This window comes from Hydra vulgaris, chromosome 02, assembly GCF_038396675.1.
Source record: "Hydra vulgaris chromosome 02, alternate assembly HydraT2T_AEP".
Lineage (NCBI taxonomy): Eukaryota > Metazoa > Cnidaria > Hydrozoa > Anthoathecata > Hydridae > Hydra > Hydra vulgaris.
This window is the reverse complement of record NC_088921.1, coordinates 20,412,094-20,428,266: the sequence shown is the minus strand read 5'-3', so window position 1 is coordinate 20,428,266 and position 16,173 is coordinate 20,412,094. Positions and strand designations below refer to the sequence as shown.

General features: G+C 32.1%; 2 non-coding genes across 2 annotated transcripts; both read right to left on the bottom strand.

The window, feature by feature from the left end:
• Positions 1 to 837: 837 nt before the first annotated feature.
• LOC136077426 (U2 spliceosomal RNA) lies at positions 838 to 1,025 on the bottom strand. The gene has a single exon (XR_010637061.1). It is a non-coding gene; the product is annotated as a U2 spliceosomal RNA (small nuclear RNA).
• Positions 1,026 to 15,116: 14,091 nt separating this feature from the next.
• LOC136077438 (U2 spliceosomal RNA) lies at positions 15,117 to 15,309 on the bottom strand. The gene has a single exon (XR_010637070.1). It is a non-coding gene; the product is annotated as a U2 spliceosomal RNA (small nuclear RNA).
• Between the last annotated feature and the right edge of the window lie 864 nt (positions 15,310 to 16,173).

Below are 16,173 nucleotides of genomic sequence, written 5' to 3'. Positions count from 1 at the left end.
TTCCACTTGCTTTCTCTTCAGTCTTCTGTTTAGATAAATATTGAGAAACCAAAAGATCGAATCTTTCTCTCACAGCACGAGCGTCTACTTTAAAATATATATCATCATTAGAGCTCGAACAAAGATTATTTGCAATTGTTTTCCACGAACTTCCCTTTTCTCTGCTTCTTCTTTTATGTTTATAAGGTTCTATTAGCAGTATTTCTCGTAACAGCAGTTCGTCTTTCAAAGGACTCCACACCATAATTTTTCTAAAAAGAAAAAATAAAATATTTACAAACTATTGATGACATTTTCTTTTAAAACATTTTAGTCAACTATAAGTCATAACGTTCTTCAAGCTAAGTTTAAATTGAAACTTTTATTTTTAATGGCAGGGTTTTAAAAATAACTCAATAACAAGCCTAAATTATTAGTTATATTCTTGTTATAAATACAACAAATATATTTATACTTGAAATAAATCATATAAAAATATACATCACCTTTTTCTGCTAATTTCGGTAACTTCAACACTTTTTTCCATTTCAACGCAAAAGCACGCGTTTTTGAAACAACCGCAAAATGGCTTTTTTCCGTATTAAACTAGTTCAGAACGGCATGAGGTAAGGGAATCACCGTAACTGGGCATGCGTAGTAAAAAAAATATGACGATTAGTCATAAAATCTCCCGTTGTAGATACGCTTTCGTCGTGTTTGGTTAAAGTCCCTATTTGTGGATTGAATTAGTACGTCTAATCGTTTCCGTTGTCGTCATCATCAGCAGCACCATCATCATCAGCAGCTGAGACCATTAAAAATGTTGGACACTCTTAAAGTCAAGAACTTTTCTTATTTTCAATTTGGGCCGCGCTCAGCAGTAGTGCAAAGCTGAGGCAACCCGTGGTTAGTGCAAGGTAAACCAATAATCCCATGACCAAAAATCAGATTAATATATAAGTCGGACTGTGTCGGCGTACCAGATATTAAACTGATAAAAACAGATACTTTTTTTTTTTTTTTTAAGACGTTTTATTCTAAGGGAGATACTTTGTTTAGATGGATTAATTAGTCCTAAACCTCGATTTTTAGTGGAAGGTAAAGAATGTTGCGCTTGATGGGCTCGGCATATTCACTTTGCCACAAGTAGATCGAGATTTCTTTTTTTATTTTATTTTTAAACATTTTTTTAGTGGAAAAATGTTGGCTAAGTACCATATTTTCGAATGTGCCAAGGTATTTAAGAAAATTCCTTTGCATCTCAGAGATGCGTTTCTGTATTTAAAGATAATGGTCTTTTTTTTAATTTTTCTATAATTTCTTTCCAATTTATTATTGCTAAATAGGCAAGGTCGGTATTAAATGTTACGTCTAGTATTCTTAAGCCAGTATGATTGACCCAGTTTATACCATGATCTTTACAAAATCCTTTATTTATCTATTTTTTTATGCCAGATGGTCAAAGCCTCGAAATGTCAGGGCTTTTGATTTTGCCTTGTTTATGTTTGACCCAGTAGCAAGTTCAAAGTCTGCTATTTCTTTTAAAATTTCATCGATGGATGAGATATTTTGTGAAGTAATCATTTTGTCATCTGCATACTGCAAAGTTTTGAGAGGAATAATACTTCCAGGTATTTGAATTCCTTTAATATTTTGATTCTTTTTTATTGATAGAGACAGGGTTTCTACCGCAATACAGTAAAGCATAAGTGATATAGGGTCGCCTTGCCTTACTCCTCTATTAACTTTGAAAAGTTTGCTTAGGCGCCCATTGTTTATAATAAGGGATTGTGTATTTTTTGAGCGTTTGTTTTAAGGTTCTTGTAACCATACAACCCAAATTAAAACGTTTAATTACTTTTCGATCAAGTTTATTAAATGTTTCGATTAAGTTTATCAAAAGTTGGTCAATAGGTATAATAAAACTTTTTCTACTCCTCCGTTTGGTATACTCTATTAGATCCTTAGCTGGAAAGATATTTGAAAAGATTGTACGATTAGGAACAGAGCAGGTTTGCGATGGTTCTAGTATTTTCTCAAGGAACCTTTGGTAGCCGAATCGCAAGGGCTTTAGTGATGATCTTGTAATCAGCACACAACAAGGAAATTGGTCTCAAGTTCTTAAGCAGTTTTAGGTCTCCCTCTTTTGGGAGAAGACATATTATGGCTGTTCTCTGTGAGCATGACAATTCGGCATTTTTGTTAAAGAGGTTTTTATTTACAATATTGGTAAATTCTGTTCCAATTATATTCCAGAAGCTTTGATAAAACTCTTCCGGAATACCATCGCTTCTTGGTTTTTTTGACCTTGCAAGAGAATTAGTTGCATTAAGCAGTTCTTATTTAGTCAAGTATTCATTTAAAAAGGCATTTTCATAATTTTTATGAGGATTTTTTATATTCGTTAGGAGGTTGCTTTGTTTTGCTTTATCTTGGGTATTTTCTTTACATAAGGTTTTGTAGTAGTTTCTAATTACTTTATTAAAACAAGCAGTTTCTTTGTATAGAGTTTTGTTTTTAGTAATTTCCTCGATTGTTCTCTTTTTTCTGATTAATTTTTTCAATTGAAAAAATCTTTGATGGGGTTTCACCTTCCTCAACAACTTGTTGTTTGGTTCTAATAAACACTCCGCGATAATAAACACTAGGCATATTTATTACATTTTTTATCGATGTTATCTTTTCTTTAGCTTTTATTTCATTTTCATATTCATTTTTTAATTTTTTTTCTAGTTGTTTTTTATATTCTTTTTTAGTTTTGTTAATTTCCGTGGAATTAGTTATTGCATTTACTTTAATTAGGTACTTAAAAATTTCCCACTATTGGTTTAAGTTTTCGTAAGAGTGTTTTGTTTTCTCAAAACTTTTAAATTCATTTATTACATTTTTTCTAAAACTTTGATTTTTTAAGAGGGTTACATTTAGGTGCCAGTATCCAAGGCCTTTTTTATTTGGTTTTTTAGTCATTTGATAGAGGCAGTAGGCTTTGTGGTCGCTCAAGTCGGTTTCATTGATTGCATATTTGTAGATAATTCTATCATTTTTCTGGCTATTTATTCTGTCTATCCTACTTTTGACAGATCCATCAGTTTTGCATAAGTATAATCAGTTCCTTCAGGATTTTATTTTCTATAGTAGTCTATTAAATTGTATTTTACTATAATTGCTTTAATGTTTATGGATCCAAGTGTTATCCAATTTTTATTGTAGAGGTCACCACCAAATCTGTCTAGTGTTGGGTTTTCGACCATATTAAAGTCTCCTACAAGGAACAGGCTGTCCGACAATTTGACATGTTCTTCGATAGATTGAAAAAAGTTTTTTTTATCCGATGGACTATTCGGACGAACACTATGAGATCTCATAGTTGGGCGTGGTTGGTCGGTGAAGGATGGTTGGATTGTAAGGAATTTGTAAATGTTTCGTATTAGTTATGGCTCAGAACAATAGGATTAGTTATATAAATATAGATTGTAGACTATAATCCCTTCAAAATGTTTTTGATGTTGCTAGCGTTACTACACGTTGTACATTGTGATTGGTGTGGTAAAACAGCATGCCATTCTTTGTATAATGAATGTATTAATCATAATCTTTTTGCTTGTGATATTTGGAATATCTGCATGTGCGAAAATACATATAAAAATAGTTATGGAAGATCAAATACAATCTATAGGAAAAGCCAATACAGCTCAGTTTAGAGTAAATAAAATAAATCCCAAGAAAGCGTTGCAAGTAGCACCAGGTTGGAATAATCAAATATTTGGAGTTAACGAAAAAAACTTTAAAAAACCTGATCAAGCAAGAATAGCTGAATCTATTGTTACAGGGTTAACAGGGGCCTTAAATCCCAAAAGTGTTATCAATGTCGCAAATTCAATAAAAAATATTCCAGCTGCTACTAAGAACATAGGTTCTATGTTGCCAAAATTACCCACCCTTACCGACGTTAGAAAAACTTTAAAAAATAATTTACTACCAAAAAATAAGGTATATGCAAGCGACTATATAGCTATGCAACAATTGGGTAAAACCAGGCCTTTGAATACACTAGAAGAATATTTATATGGATATTCTGATTATGAAATGTCAAATGCTAATTCATCATTAAATTCGTCTACAACCTCGTTAAAATCAAATTCTAGTAATAGTAGCATATTATCTGATTGGAACCAACATTCAGATTACGAATCTGTACCTACTAACGATCTCCCTGATTATATGCGTTTAAAAAAAGTAAAGTATGAATATAAATATAACCCAAAGGAATTAGATTTTATTAAGGAAGCAAGAGACGCTCAAAACTTAGGTTCATATAAACCCATGGATTATTTTCAATTACCGAAGGAGGGTCCGTATTTACCAAAGAAATACATTCCTATTGGTTCATTCGAAGAAATGCCTCAAGGGATGAGAGTGCAGGAGTCTATATTAAACAAATTATACGGTAGTGACCCATTTGAAGCAGTAGCAGCCAATGATCAAGACAGGAAAAAGAAGTTATTATCATCCTTAGTTATTATCGTCTCAAAGAGGTACTCACCCTATAAATAATGGCAGAGCAACCACCGAACATAGTCGAGCCTTCCGATATAGATTTTACTATAGGAGACAACGGGTATGAATATAGTAAAGGATACTATCACGAATTTACAATTCAAAAAACATTATATTGTGGTATTAATTTAACCGCAGACACTGTAAATAAAATATATTATTTTCCTTGGGAATTTCCTAATTTGTGGTCAGATCCTGAACAGTACCACCCATGTGTTACAGATTTATTTTATACTGATATGGGATGTTCTATTAGAATGAGTGATGTTAGAGTTGAAAATCAATTGAAAACTACACAAACGTCATCTATTCCATTAGAAATGTCAAATATTGGGATAAGATTGTTTAATACGGAACATGATCAAACGGTTACTGACCGGATGTATCCACTTGCTAAATCCTCAGATTGGCAAATAATTAAAGACTTAAAAAATAACTCTACAACAAAGTTACCTAAGCCTTTACCGACTATAGAATTATTAGAAAATTCTTTATTTTTTGACGATCCTACCGGTAAACCAGTAAATCTTAGATTTGCCAGTGCTGTAAATACTAAAGATCCTCGATTTCAAGAAAAAAATAACTGTGCAGAAAAAACAATGTTTGAGTTGACATGGAAAAATGATATAGGACTACGCAAACCCATTAAATTGTTATTAAATAATCCGGAAATTCAGGTTGCATTAACGACAGTTGACGCAGTAAACGCTACTACTGATAGCAGAGGTGCTGGTTCTTTTATAGCTAAATTTGACGCTACTAAACTGAATTTAGAAAAACTAGGATTTGAAACAAAAACTTATAATGTTTTAAATACTTATAGAGGAGATTATTTTTATGGTCACGTAACTACTCCCCATTATGGTATAAGTAATTTAGTTGCGCGAGCAATGATAGCTGACCCAACACATGCTGACATACAATTACCTGTAATTAATTCAGAATACAATGAAATGATGTTAGATCAAGGAAAAATAGTCGGCGGGAGAAAAGTACATGTAGCTGCTCCTTTAAATCCGTATACTTCTGAAAATGTGCCTACTGATTTTAAGAATTGCTTCGATATGTACTGGAATCCGTATACAGAATTTGACAATAACGCAACTGTTTTTAAAAATAGAGATAATTATGACCATATTACCAACGGAACTACTCCCACGATAGCACCAGAATGGAATTATTTACCTACCACTGCCCCGTTCACTGGCAATAAAACAATAAGGCCTTTTTATATTTGTTTTGATCCTGCTTATTTAGGCGCAGACGTTATGCCGACATTTGTAAGATTTAAATTACATTTATCTCATACTATAAGAACATATGGCAAAGAATGGTTTTATGATATCGCTAACGTTTCACCTGTTCAACCTAATTTTAGCAAAACAAATCCTATTCAATGTCAATTTGCAAAAGACTGCACTTATACAACTGTTACAATGTTTAATCCGTTTAGTACAAAAAAGGGAAATATATCGTTTCTTAATAGTTATCAAAAATTATTTCATCCCGCTTTCGCTACTATGTTTATAGGAGAGGCACCCGCTAAAGAGGAAGATGAGCCAATAAAAAAACGTTTTAAATTATAATTGTATATAATTTCTAAATTTGTCTAATACATTTTCATCATTATAATTACTTGTTGTTTTTTCTAAACTTAATATATACAATAACTCATTACCGCACCCACTAACAGCTAACAACTCGTCAGAATTAAATATATTTAATAAGGGACACCCAAACCATAAAATTGTACATCTGTTCTCAAAAGCTTGAAATTCTGATGGATGCCATTTTAATATGTCGTATTTTGATGTGCTATTCATAGTTATTAGGGTAGGATGCGGATCTATTGCTAGCGCATTTTTGTATTTCACATCAGTCGTCAAGGTTTTACTACCCTCTAACAATTGCTTCATTTGTTGGATCACACCCAAATGTTCAAAAACCATTTCGTCGCATCTATAAACTAATGCATTCGACAACGATTGCAACATAAACGCTGAAGGTGACGGACCAGTAGGGCAATTGAAATAACCAATTTCGTGAGGTTTAAAATTACTCAATAACAAATTAGCAAAGAATGTCTTACCCGAGTCTGAAGGTCCGCATAATATCAATCCTCTCTTTTTGTGGTTTAAATTGAAGAGAAAACTTGCTAATAATTTCTTTAAGCGTGTTACTGATATTGTATTTTGGCTTGCAATATGTCCTAGCAAAAACATGATAGCTCCCAATTTTGCTGTATCGCGACATTCCACTATTCTTGGCGTTAAAACATCAGAATTCCGTATTTTCAAATAATTTTGCCTAAATATTGTTTTTTTGGATGTTTCTAGACAGCGTACGTCGATTTGGTATTCAAGTTCTCTTAATTTGTCGTCGGTTTCGAGTAAATTGTCATAATGACGCGAATTGATCACACAGTTGTTAACAAGATAAGTACAAAATGTTTCTTTACGCTCGTTTTTAATGCTTGGTCGTTTGGTAATTACGTTATCGTCTATATCGTCGTCTATATCGTTAAAGTCAATATTTATATGAGAATGTAAAAATTTAAACAATGTTACCCAAGTAGACAAAGAGGTTGCGGAGGTATTTTGCTGAGTTAACGTACTTAGCTTTAACTCTTTTTTTGCACGTAAAGCATTGCGTTCCATAACGGTCGTTGTGTCGTTTTTGACACCCCATACATTTAAATCTTCTGATACTGAAGAATCGTCTTCTGATATTGAGAAGGTCCGCGTCTCTTGTACATCTGCCAAAGCTATGCATTGCATAGAGCTCGTGGGTGTGATACTGTCCATCGAATTCTGACGATTTACCGTCAAAGTATTTGCAGACTGTATGGGATTTAGTCTGTATGGGTACGTATAACATTTTTGATTTCTTTTCGTCGTACCACATGTACGGTTGACGGCTCCCTGTATAAATTACATGGAACAGTTCAAACCCATGTTTAAGATTTTGATTAAAAACAAACATTTCCTTAATAAATATTATTTATTTAAATAATAATTATTACAATTAATATCATGACAAACATTACAACAGTAACATTTATTATGTTCGCAATCACTTACAGAATTGTCTAACGTAATTATTGGACAATCGATTCCTCTAATTGGTCCATTGTCACAACAAGCTTCTTTTGGCATTTCCTCAGGGCTTTTAGGTGGTCCCGGGACTTCACCTTCCATGTCCGAGTCTGACTCGATTTCAATAATATTGACTGAAGGAATCTTATCTCTTGGTCTTTTGTTTTCAATAACCTTTTCAGTGTTTTCTTCGTCTCTTGTCTCATTTGTTTGAATGACTTCAATATTATCTCGTGCGAGTTGTCGATGTCCGGCATCAAGTAACGGTTCTGCAGGTCTATCTTCTTCCCTAACAACAGTTCCATGTTCTTCTCCGCTTTTGCCACATGGGCTAACCATTTCGTTATTTCTGATAAGCTCCTCATTTTCTCCAGACGGGTACGGTTTGAATTCTGGTCTTTTAGTTTTGAAATACAGGATTGCTCTAATGTCCTCGACGTCTCCGGAGTTACAGCCATTACCGATGATGTCGTAGTATTGTTTTTCGAGAGATGCGATATATTCGTCGTCTCTTCGTTTAGCATCTCTGTCTTTTTCTTCTTTGCTAAGCTTTCGCTTTCCAGATCTTGATGTAGGAAGTGTTCTTTCATATTTATACATTTTTCGCATTGATTTCCTTCGCAATCACAAAAAAGTTGACAAAGCTCGTTATCGTTATAAAAATTCATTATGAATAAAAAAATTATTAAACATGCATTTATATATCTATAAAGGATTAACACACCTCCAGGTTGTCATAGTGATATAATTGAGATAAAAACAAAAAGATTATCTGTTACTATATATAACTAATCCTATTGTTCTGAGCCATAACTAATACGAAACATTTACAAATTCCTTACAATCCAACCATCCTTCACCGACCAACCACGCCCAACTATGAGATCTCATAGTAGGGCGTGGTTGGTTGCTAATTATTCTAATAATGGTATTATCTATATTGATATTCGTTGATAGTATTCTTCCATTTCTATCATGCTTTACTTGTTGGAAATTTATTATATTTTTTGTGAGTTTTGCAACACCACATTCTTTGTTGTCACATTGTTCCACAGAGACGAACCACCTGTGATATTGTTATATTCCAATGCCCATTTAGGCGTGTTTTCTTGGCTGAATGCGTTTCCTGTATACAAATAACATCGGTGTCGGTATTTTTTAGACAATTATTTTTGCGCGTTTAGAACTGTCGTTTCGACTGTTTACATTAAGTGTGTAGATATTTAAAACCATTTTATAAGTAAAATGTTTTTATTTTTCGTTTACTTTTGGATTCTATTTTTATTATATTTTCAAATTTTATATTTTTGTCTGGTTTTATGTTTTATATTTTTATTTTTATTTTTGATTTTTATGTTTTTCACTAAATTTTTCAAGATTTAGTGTTTCCTTATTCGATCGTTTAGATTCTGTGTATTTGTTTTTCTCTGTGTTATTTGTGATAAATTATTTATTGTTATCACTACTTTCTATTTCCTGCGAAGAGTTTATGTCCGCATCTATTGCCTCTGATGGATTCTCTTCACCTATAAATTCGTTCTTATATAGTATTCTGTGTTTTATTTCTTGTTCTTGATAAATATATACTTCATTTTCAATGTCCTGTTCCTTATTTTGTGCTTTTTTAATTGAATTAATTGAATTGACCTTAATTTCATTTGTTTAAAAGCGGATGTCGGTTTCAGTGGTTGCAACATCTGCTTCTTTTTCGATCCTAGTTACTTTAAACTTGGTGCTTAGGATTTCATTAGTTAAACCTTCCACTCTTGTATTATCTTTGTTTTTATATTCACTTTCTTTAAATAAATTTCTTTTTTTATGTGGGATATACCATTCTTGACCACTATGGACTATTTTAACTTTATAACCTTTCAAGGTTATGTGGGTTGGTATTGGCTTAATCATATCTTCCAATACTACGAGTAGAATACCAGAGTAATATTTAATTTTGTTTTTTCGGGTTTTTTTCATTAGAGGCCTTGTAAATATGTGTTTACCATATTCACAGCTTTCTAGTTCTTTGCCTGCACCAATCTCGACGCACTCAAGTGGGAGGCCGAAGATTGAGACCGTTTTTCTTTGGGTTGTTGGCGTCCTAGGTGTTCGGTTAGGTTTTAAAATTAAAAAGGCAATAGTGTTCAACTTAATATTTAGCCCTCTTTCTAGGAGAGTATTTTTCGACTTGTCATCCTTCAAAAAAATTTCTTTCATTCCCCCCAACCCCCCCCCCCACCCCTATTATAACTTAAAAACCAAAAAGGTCATCATCTAAGTCTTGCTCTTCCAGAATAGCAAGTATACCTTCTACACAGGCTGTATTGCTTAATGAACAAAGTAAAGTATTTTTTAATGGTTTTAAAGTAACGTTACTTTCTCCTGTAGCTACTTGAGCATAGCTCCAAGATGCAAGAGTTTGTTTCTTGCCTATTTCCAATATGTTATTATTTACCATATTTTTCATATCAAGAGTAGATTTTTTCAGATCCATTATCACTTACGAATAACAATAACGTCAAGTACACCTATACCTGGTTAATAAAAAGCAACCCGTGGATATGGCACCGTAACTATACTAAACTATATTAGGCTATACTAGTACTATACTTAAGGCCAATAGACCTTTTATTATAGTCGCTGTCTCAAACTTACACCAGAAGATCTTAGGCATTAGGCCGAGAAGCGATAACTGAACACTGCAGAAATAGTCGGACTGACGCCGTCTTCAACAATGGATTTGTGGTTTGAATTAGTACGTCTAATCATTTTCGTCGTCTTCATCAGCAGCAGCATCATCAGCAGCAGTTTTGTTTCTAGCTCTCCATAGCTCCGTTGAAATTATATTTGTTAGTGTTGTTACAATTTTTGATATTAAATTATTTTTAGTAGGTTTTTTGTGATGATTAGAAATTATGCATGAACCGTGTTAAACTTTTGTTCTGGGATTAATTTTTCGTAAATGTTTTTAAATACTAACAACACACTTCTTACGATCTTACATAAAATGAAGGGATGCAATGTGTCCTCATTTTTACCTCAAATTTTACAGGCTTTATTTCCTCGACCTCGATTATTGTTCCACTTTTTTATTTTTTCAAAGGTCGGTAACGAGTCCGTGAGAATTCTCCAAAGTGTGTTTTTGCACGGACCTTGTGCATATCATTTAAGGTTTTGTAGTCATATTTTCCTCCAAGGTAAATTCCTTTGGAGTTTTAATTGTACTTTTTTGATGCTTGGGTTATCTTCTGCTTTCAGCAAGCGGATATATAGATTTTTTGATGTTTTTTTATTTATTTGAAATATTTCGTTTGAAAATTTAAAGGTGTCGATAATATCCTTATAGTAGAAGGGTGGGTGTTGTGGGGATTTCGGAAATTTGTTTTCTGTTAGGAATAGCCATTGGGGATAATATAGTTTGGCAAATTTAGTAAACGAGTATGCTAAGAAGTAGTTTTGTATGTAGTAGAGTTCGTGTGGATTTTGACATTCTTGCATGTGTAAAGCATGCTTTATTCTCAGGGCCAGACATTTGTTTTCCTGTGTCTAAAATTCCAAGTCCACCGATATCTGTTGGTAGGTTAAGATTGTCTTTGTAATTGGTTCGGCGTGTTCACTCTGCCAAATAAAAGTTGTTATTGTTTTTTATGTTTCTTTTTGTATTTTTATATTTGTCGGAAAAAACATTTGCAACGAACCAAATTTTAGACAGCGCTAGCGTGTTTAAGAATATTGCTTTGCATCTGAGAGATACATTGCGGTATTTAAAGGATTTTGCTTTTTTTTTTAAAGTTTTTAAAGGCCATATTCCAATTTATGTTGGCCGTACATGAAAGTCAGTATGGAAGTGTATACCTAATATATTTATAACATAAATTTGACCAATTAATGCTGAAGTTTGCATTTAGAGTTTACATTAGAGCAGTAGTTGTTTTTTCGTATTCTAAGTAATTGAAGCCTCCTAGTGCTAGTGCTTTGGTTTTAGTTTTATTTATATTTGATCCAGAAGCTTCTTCGAATTGATCTGTGGTTTTGAACGCTTCAATTACTGAATTCGAGCTCCTTATGAACATTGTGGTATCATCAGCGTATTGCATAACTTTTAGTTTGAATTTAGTACCAGGCAGTGGAATTCCATCTGTTCTTTGATTGTTTTCTAATGGAATTGCTTAAGGGTCGACTGCCATACAATACAGCGTTAAGGATATTAAATCACCCAGTTTGACACCTTTATTGATTGGGAATGGTTTACTCATAAAACCGTTGTTACATATTATTTATTGGTTGTTTTTTAGCATTTATTTTATTGCATTTGTGACATTTTGCCCTAAATTATATATTTTTTAAACTTGTATTAGAAAGTTCCAATCAATATCATCAAAAGCCTTTTCTTGATCTATTGTAAGAATAAAGCTTTGGATAATTTTATCGTTCGTATATTGGATAAGGTCTCTGACCAGAAACTTGTTAGAGAATATATTGCGGCCAGAAACTGAGCATGTTTGTGAGGTACGAAGAATAGTGTTCAGAACTTTGTTAATCTTATGGTTAAGGCTTTGGTGATAAATTTATTGTCACTTCATAACAAAGATATTGGACGCCAGCTCTTTAAATCTGATAAATCTCCTCTTTCTGGTAAGAGACATATTAGAGCTGATCTTTGTGACCAGGAAAGTTCATCACTTGTTTCGAATATATTTTTATTTGCAAGTTGAGTGAACTCTTCCCGATAATTCTCCAAGTACTCTTGGTACAACTCTACAGGAAGTCCATATATTCCGGGGGTTTTCCCTTTTTTTAGAGATGATGCTGCATTTAAAAACTCTTCTTTGCTGAAATAGATGTTTAGATATGCGTTTTGCTCTTCAGTTAAGAGGTTGTTAATGCATGGCAGGAAAGATTTTTTGCTTTTTTATGCAGAGTTCTTGTTTTTCAAATAGGGATTTAGAGTCTTTTCTTGTTAACTTAAGAATATTATCAGTATCGGTGTATAAATGGTCATTATTTTTGATATCTGTAATTATTTTTTTAATTTGATTGTTTTTTTCGAAATGAAATAGAATCCTAGATGGTTTTTCATTATCTTCAATTATTGTTTGTTTTGTTCATATAGATAAACCATAGTTAAAAAAGAGCTCTTTCAGTTCAGTTTCAAATTGTTTACTGTTTTCTTTACTTGGGTTTAGGTTTAGTATTTTAGACTCAATCATTCTTTCATGGTAAAGTTTTTTGATATTTTTCTTTTCGTTTTATGGAAGAGATATCAATTGCTGCGAGTTCAATTTGATATTTCACTATGTCTCACCATTGGTTACTATTTTTAAATAGATATTTTTTTTTTTAATTTTTCAAAATCAAGTTAAAGGTTTACCTTAAATTGGGTATCTGTTAGTTGATTTGTGTTTAAATGCCAATAACCTGGACTTCTTTCATTATGTGTTTCTGTAGGGTATTGGCAAAGCAAAGCTCGATGGTCACTTCGTTTCGGGTCTATAAAACTAATTTTTATCTGTGTTTTCTTGTTTACTGAACCGTAAATTCGATCAATACGATTCCTGTAGGACTTATCTTTTTTTTTAAGTATGTATTCTTTTTTTGTAGGGTTTGTCTTTCAAAATAGATCTATTAAATTGTGGTTTTCGCTTAAGTTGTTTAAGTTAATTTTTTCCAGGGTATTGTGTTATTTAACTGGTCTCCTCCATCTCTATCAAGGATTGGGTTTTCGACTATGTTAAAGTCTCTAACGAGAAAAAGTAGGTTAGAATTTTGGACATATTTATTTAATGAGCCGAATAAGAATTTTTTTTTCCTGAGGTTCGTTAGGTCCGTAAATAATATCCTTATATACATTTTTTTTAGTTTGACGTTAGCTGCTATGATCCTTCCATTTTTGTCACAGGAGATTATACTAAAAGGGTGTTCATGTTTAGTAAGGATTGCTACACCGCGTTCCTTTACATTTCCGTTATTCCATATTGCAGAACCTCCACTTTTAGCTTTCCATTTCTTTGTTTAAAGTTTTTATTTTTTATGGTGCAATGCGTTTCTTGCATAAATCTTATAAAAAAATTTATAAGATTGTGTCTCTTACAGTCATTACTTAAACCATTTACATTAAAAGAAATAATTTTGATTGCTATGACTAAAACCTATAGTTATTTAGTTTTATTTTGTTTTTTATGGGTTTTTTTCTTATTGGCTTTTTAAAGTTTTTTACTTTTAGTTTTTTTAATTCTTCTTTTGTTTTGTTTTTTTTCTATATTTCCATATGATTCAGTTTATGAATATTATTTTTGAGTAAGATTGTTATGGTTTTTTGGCATTTTGGATTCAAAACTTATATTCTTTTACTTTTTCGTTTGTTGTTATACTCTCAATGGTTTCATTCTGGGACGTTAGTTGGTTTTTAACCCCGTTCTAGCTAATGTAGCTTCATCTTTGTCTTTATTATTAAATGTTCTGTTTGTGGGATTATTTTTCATAACTGGGCTGTTTTCTTATCCGGTATATATATTATTACTTTATATCCCTCTATTTTAATAGTTTTGGGTATGGGTTTTTTGATTTTATCCATACTCGCTGTTAAAATACCCGTGTAGTATTGAGTTTTGTTCTTTGGAGTTGTTTTCATTACGGATCTGGATTGGATATGCTTTCCATAGCTTTTTCCATAACCTCTTCAAAACTTCCCCGAAAATAAATCCTTTATATTCAAGAGGTAAGCCCAGCACAGACACCGTAACCCGTTTGCTCAGATGTCTCGTTAGGGTTGAATTAGTAAAGCGATGGTGGAAACTTTTATTATCTAGTCCCTTTTCAAGCAGTTTGTTTTTTGTTTTGTCAGTTTTAAAAGTTAATTCAATTATTAAATCATTCCTTATTAGCTGGACTTCATCAATATCTTTATCTAATTCGTTTTCTTTTAAAGCTATAAGTAAGTCTTTGATTCTAAATTGGTGTAGGAGCTCTCTAAGTAAAGTTTTATTTAATTGTCTGAGATGTTGTTTTGGTTGTGTTGGATATATAACTTGCGCATGTGAACATGTCATATTCCCGATTGCGTTATGTTCTACATTTTGTTGGGGAGGTTTTAAGATTTTTGGTGTTAAAATTATATAAACTCAATAGTGTATAAAAATACTGAGTGTCCAGTAGACCTTAAATAATTAAGCCGTTTTAAAACATATAAACGTTATAAAACTATACTAAACTATACTATATGCCAGTAAGCCTTAATAATTATTAATACTCATTGGTATTTATATAAGAAACGCTGTCTCACTCAAAAACCGGTACCCGATCTTAGCCATTAGGCCGAGAAGCGATAACGAACACTGCAGACATAGTCGGACTGACACAATTTTCAACAATGTACTTGTGGTTTGAATTAGTACGTCTAATTATTACCATCATTAGCAGAATCATCATCAGCAGCAGCTGAGACCATTGGCAATGTTGGACACTCCAAAAGTCAAAACATTTTTGTTATTTTCAATCTGGGCCGCGCTCAGCAGTAGTGCAAAGTTGAGGCTACCCGTAATCAGGCAAGGTAAACCTACGATGCATGACCTAATACCAAAAATCAGAATAATATATGAGCCGGACTGTGCCGGCGTGCCAGATATTTAACTGATAAGAACAGATTTTTTTTTTTTTTATATTATATTTTTATATTTTAAATTATTTTTTTATATTTTTATTTTTTATTATATTTTTATATTTTATATTTTTTTTTATATTATATTTTTATATTATATATATTTTTATATTTATATTTTTTTATATTATATTTTTATATTATATTTAAATATATTTCATTATTAAATAATTACAACTGGGGACTATTTACAATGAGGGGGAAAGATTTACTATAATATCATCAACTTTTTCGGTTTGATCATCAACTTTGACGGTTATTTTTTGTTTTTTTTTTTATTTATAAAAATCTATATTTTTTTTATTTAAAACTGTTCAGGTTATTGAAAAAACGAAAATCGAAAAGTCAAAAACGAAAAAATGAATCGAAATGAATCCGAAACAGGTTTTTAACAAAATTAAATAGAACAAAATATTTCCGAGTTTAAAATAAATATGCCTGGCTATTACCCAAGACTGTTATCAAAAATACAAACATCCATCATTGCCACCGGGCTTTGCAGGACATTTTCGTGTTTTTCCTTCAAGTTTAAAATATATTGTGCTGGCCATTAGGCCTCGCATTTAAAAAATAAATGTCCGTCGCGCCCACAAGGGCTGCTGGTGACATGCTTTTTCGTGTATAAAAAAATAAATAGTTTTTTTCAAGATATGGTTGAAAACATTTTGCTATAACAAGAACCTTATGTTTCCGTTATTGTTATCACTGATGGCGCTGTTCATTGAAAACATTTCGTTGAATTTTTCCACATTATTTTCTCTTAGGTATTTGTTATACTTTGTTTTCCATATAGTTTTAATTTTAATTTTTATACCCTCTACAATTCTTGCATAGGTTATAACTTTGTTTTCTTTAACTTTTATGTTTTTGCTTACCATAACCGTGAAGTTA